Source organism: Penaeus vannamei, chromosome 9 (genome assembly GCF_042767895.1).
Source record: "Penaeus vannamei isolate JL-2024 chromosome 9, ASM4276789v1, whole genome shotgun sequence".
NCBI lineage: Eukaryota > Metazoa > Arthropoda > Malacostraca > Decapoda > Penaeidae > Penaeus > Penaeus vannamei.
The window spans coordinates 24,501,061-24,506,060 of NC_091557.1; the positions used below are offsets into that span (position 1 = coordinate 24,501,061).

At 44.4% G+C, this 5,000-nt stretch overlaps 1 protein-coding gene across 12 annotated transcripts in view; it reads left to right on the forward strand.

Annotated features, from left to right (window-relative positions):
- Positions 1-5,000, forward strand: part of Pka-R1 (protein kinase, cAMP-dependent, regulatory subunit type 1) — a 128,370-nt gene that overhangs the window by 69,373 nt on the left and 53,997 nt on the right. The window lies entirely within an intron of this gene.

Genomic DNA, 5,000 nt, shown 5'->3' on the forward strand with positions numbered 1-5,000 from the left:
GAGAAATAAAAACTATAGGGAAGAAGAGAAGAGACCAAGAAAGAAGAGTGAATATGCCAAGAGGAAAAAGACGAAAGTTAGACAGGAGAAATATGAAAGGTCGAGACAAAAATAGATGGAATAGAAAAACGAAGAAAGGGGGAAAAATGAATAGAAAATAGAAAGAGGAAACAAAGAGATGAAATATCACTTTGAATCGAAGAGGGAATTTAAGTAAAAATGAATAGATAACGCGACAGAAAAGAAAGTAGAACGTTAAAAAAAAAGATAATAAAGAAAAGAGAGAAGGAATGATGAAAATAAAGGTCGAAGGAGGAGCATGAAGAGAATAAAAGAGATGAATCGATGAGAATAAAAAGGAAACAGGTCAAGAGAGACTGAAGAGGCGGAGGTGGAGGTTTCGACCAGCTGATCCTGTTGGCGCGGATATTTTCTCGATTTTTTCCTTGTCTCGACTCTTGCATTCTTTTGTTTCGTCGTCTTTTTTTTTCGTTTTCTTGTTTCTCAACTTTTTTCTCATTTCTTTTCTTGTGTCTTTGCTTCGTTTTTTTGTGTTGATTTTTAAAAATTATTTTTTGAATTCTCACTTTTGTTTGCCTTTTTATTTTTATTTCTTTTTTGAATGTTCTGGTTTCGTTTTCCTTTCGCGTTCCTTTGAATCCTTCTTTTTCCCTTCGCCCGATTGATTGTGTACTTTTCATTCTATTTTTTTCTGTATTTTCGTTTACTTTTTTTTCTTATCCTTTCGCGTGTCTTTCATTTTCTATTTTTTCTGTTTTTTTCTTTCGTTCCTTCGCTAATTTATGTATTATTTCGTGTTATTTTCCTTTTCACTTTCCTATTTGTTGTCTTTAAAGGTTCGTTTTTCTTTTTTCTTTTCTTTTTTGTTTACTTTTGTTCTTCCTTGTTTCTTGTGCCTATGTGTATGTAATTTTCTCATTGTATTTGATTTTTGTCATCTTCATTCATTATCTTTCTAGTTTTTTTGCTTTTTCTTTCGTTCCTTCGCTAATTTATGTATTATTTCGTGTTATTTTCCTTTTCTCTTTCCTATTTGTTGTCTTTAAAGGTTCGTTTTTCTTTTTTCTTTTCTTTTTTGTTTACTTTTGTTCTTCCTTGTTTCTTGTGCCTATGTGTATGTAATTTTCTCATTGTATTTGATTTTTGTCATCATTCATTATCTTTCTAGTTTTTTTTGTTTTTTCTTTCGTTCCTTCGCTAATTTATGTATTATTTCGTGTTATTTTCCTTTTTTCTTTCCTACTTGTTGTCTTTAAAGGTTCGTTTCTCTTTTTTCTTTTCTTTTTTTGTTTGCTTTTGTTCTTCCTCGTTTCTTGTGCCTATCTGTATGTAATTTTCTCATTGTATTTGATTTTTGTCATCTTCATTCATTATCTTTGTTATTCTCACTTTTCTCTCTTTTATCTTCTGATTTTCTTATTCCTGTATCCCTTCCCTTTCTTTCTCTCTTTTTCTTGCTTATTTTGATATTATTTTCTTTAATCTCTCATATTCCGTTTTCTTTTTTTCTCGAAGTGTAATTTGGCGGGGCGGTCTGTAACTCACTGGGCTGCGGCGCATATACCGTTGCATATTGCTCTCTCGTGCAAGGAAGGCAGGCCGGCAGGCAGGCTGACGAAATCACCGGTTATAAATGTGTGTGTGTGTGTGTGTGTGTGTGTGTGTGTGTGTGTGTGTGTGTGTGTGTGTGTGTGTGTGTGTGTGTGTGTAAGAGTGTGTGTGTGTATGTGTATGTGTGTGTGTGTGTGTGTGTGTGTATGTATGTATGTATGTATGTATGTATGTATGTATGTGTGTGTGTGTGTGTGTGTGTGTGTGTGTGTGTGTGTGTGTGTGTGTGTGTGTGTGTGTGTGTGTGTGTGAAAATTATGGCAGGATCTGAATGGTAAATAGGATAAAAGGATGAGGACAGAGGTGTGGGAGGGAGGATAAAGGAGGAAGAGGAGGGAGGGGAGTGTTAGGGAGTGGGGGGAAGAAGGGCTGGAGATAAGCATGAGGGGAAGGAGGGAGGAATGGGAGGGAGGAGGGTATGAGAAAGGAGGAGGAAGAGAGAAAGGGGAGGGTGGAAAGAAGGGAGGGAGGGGGAGGAGGGGAAAGAGGGAAATATCTTTGGGAGGTAGGGTGCTGGTAAAGAAGAAGAAAAAACAGACAGACAGACAGACAGACAGGCAGACAGGCAGACACACCGATAGACAGGCACACAGACAACGACAGACAGATAGACAGACACACACAGCCACAGGCAGAGACAGAGACAAATAGAAACAGAGGCAGAAACAGAGAGAGAGATAGAAACAGACAGACAGACAGACAGACAGAGAAAAAGGAGAGAAACAGAGAGAGGACCGAGTGAACAAGCGCCAAAGACTAGCGCTTGGACGTCATGCACATCAACTTGACGCCTCTTGATACTGAAGGAGCGAAGATGGAGCGCACTGATGAAGAATGGAAGGGGGTTGAGAGAACACTTCGTATCTCGCGCTTATCTGCGTTTGGACGCTCGCTGAAAGTGACGGGTGTGTGTTGGTATGGAGGAGGAGGTTGGAGGAGGAGGAGGAGGAGGTTGGAGGAGGAGGAGGAGGAGGTTGGAGGAAGAGGAGGAGGAGGAGGAGGTTGGAGGAAGAGGAGGAGGAGGAAGAGGAGGAAGAGGAAGAGGAAGAGGAGGTTGGAGGAGGAAGAGGAGGAGGAGGTTGGAGGAAGAGGAGGAGGAGGTTGGAGGAAGAGGAGGAGGAGGTTGGAGGAAGAGGAGGAGGAGGTTGGAGGAAGAGGAGGAGGAGGTTGGAGGAAGAAGAAGAAGAAGAAAAACAAGAAGAGGAAGAAGAAGGAGAGGAAGAGGAGGAGGAAAAGGTTGGAGGAAGGAGGAGGAGGAGGAGGAGGAGGAGGAAGAAGAAGAAGAAGAAGAAGAAGAAGAAGAAGAAGAAGAAGGTGGAGGTGGAGGTGGAGGTGGAGGTGGAGGTGGTGGTGGAGGTGGTGAGGTGGAGGTGGTGGGTGGAGGTGGAGGTGGAGGGGGAGGTGGAGGTGGTGGTGGTGGTGGAGGTGGAGGTGGATGGGGAGGTGGTGGGGGAGGTGGTGGTGGTGGTGGAGGTGGAGGTGGTGTGGGAGGTGGTGGTGGTGGTGGTGGTGGTGGTGGTGGTGGAGGTGGTGGTGGTGGTGGTGGTGGTGGTGGTTAGAGGAAGAGGGAAGGGAGGCAAGAGGGGAAGGCGGAGGAAAAGGAAGAGTTAGAGAAGGAGGAGGAAGAGGAAGAGGAGAAGGAGGAGGAATAGGAGGAGGAGAAGGAGGAAGAAGAGGAGGGAAAGGAGGAAGAGGAGGAGGAGGAGGTTAGAGGTTAGAGGGGAAGGAGGAAGGGGAAGGAGGGAGGAGGTTGGAAGAGGAGGAGGAGGGAAGAGGAGGAGGAGGAGGAGGTTGAAAGAGGAGGAGGAGGAGGAAGAGAAGGAGGAGGAGATGAAGATGAAGAAGGTGAAATAGAGAAGAAGGTGAGAGGATGCAGAAGATGAGAAGAAGGGAGGAGACGAAGAAATCTGCCTCGATGAAGGAGGAGAAGGAGAGAGATTTGAAGGAGAAGGAAAAGAGGAGGAGGAAGAGGAAGAGAGAGATAAGAGTGAAAGAAGATAAAAGAAGAACGAAAGTATTGCAGTGGTAATTATAATGTCAGTAATAATTATCATAATGATAGCGATATGAATGTCTGAATAGGGACAATGGTAGTATTGATGATATAGAAAATGATGAATAATGATGATAATAAAGGCAGCAATTAAGTAATTATATTAATAATTAAAGATTATATTAATAATTAAAGATTATATTAATAATGATGACGATGGTGGAGGTAGTGGTGATGGTGATGATGATGAAGAAAAAATATGATGATAAGAAGGAGGAGAAGAAAAAGTAGAAAAAGAATCAACAAAAAAAAGGAGATTAAGGTGCGATAGAGAGAGAGACTGTCTCGCGCAATTTCCTAAACACACCCCTCCCCCCTCCCCTTCTCTCCTGTCCTCCTCCCCCTCCTCTTCCTCTTCTTCCCTCCTCTCTTCCTCCACCTCTCCTGTCCTCCTCCCCTCCCCCTCTCCCCCACTTCTCTCCTCTCCTCCTCCCCTTCCTCCTCTTCCTCCCCCTCCTCCCCATCTCACGGGCGCTCCAATGTTAATAAGAATGCAAGCCCGTCATTTTCTTGGCTAGGTTAACGTGGGCGCGGGAGGGGAAGGGTTTTAAATAAGCATTTCTGGCTGGAAGGACCTGTGAGGGAGAGAGGGAGAAAGGAGTAGGGGGTGAGGGCGAAGATGTAGGGTATAGGGAGAGGAAGGGGAAGGGGAAGGGGGAGGTGGAGGGGGAGGGAGGAAGGAAGGAGGGGGGAGAGGGAGGTGGAGGGGGAAGGTGAGAGTGAGAGAGAGGAAAAGGGGATGAGGGGTAGATGAGGAAGAAAAAGGTGGAAAGGTGGAAGAAAAGGAGGAGAGAGAGAAAGGTAATGGAAACTATAGGTGTAAAGGGAGGGAGGAGAGAGAGAGAGAAACATCGAGAAAGAGAGAGAAAATAAAAGAGGGAGAGAAATCGAGAAAGAGAGTGAAAGAAAAAGAGGGAGAGAAAGAGAAAAGGGGAGAAAGAGAAATCGAGAAAGAAAGGGAAAGCGCAAGGGAGCGAAGCCCGAGAGTTCTGACGTCACGGACCCGCACCCAGGGGCAGCGTCACAGTGTCCCAGGCGAAGACCGGGGGAATGTGGAGGCGACACCACAGAAATGGAGGAGGAGGGAAGGGAGGAGATAAAGAAGGAAAATGAGGGAAGGGAAATATAAAGAAGGAGAGGGAGGGAAGGGAAGAAATAAAGATGGAAAATGAGGGAAGGGAAATATAAAGAAGGAGAGGGAGGGAAGGGAAGAAATAAAGAAGGAAGTAAGGGGAGGGAATAGGGGACATGTAAGGGGTGGGGAGCCAGTAGAGAGAATGGATGGGAGGGAAAGACAGGGAAAGGTAGAGAAAAA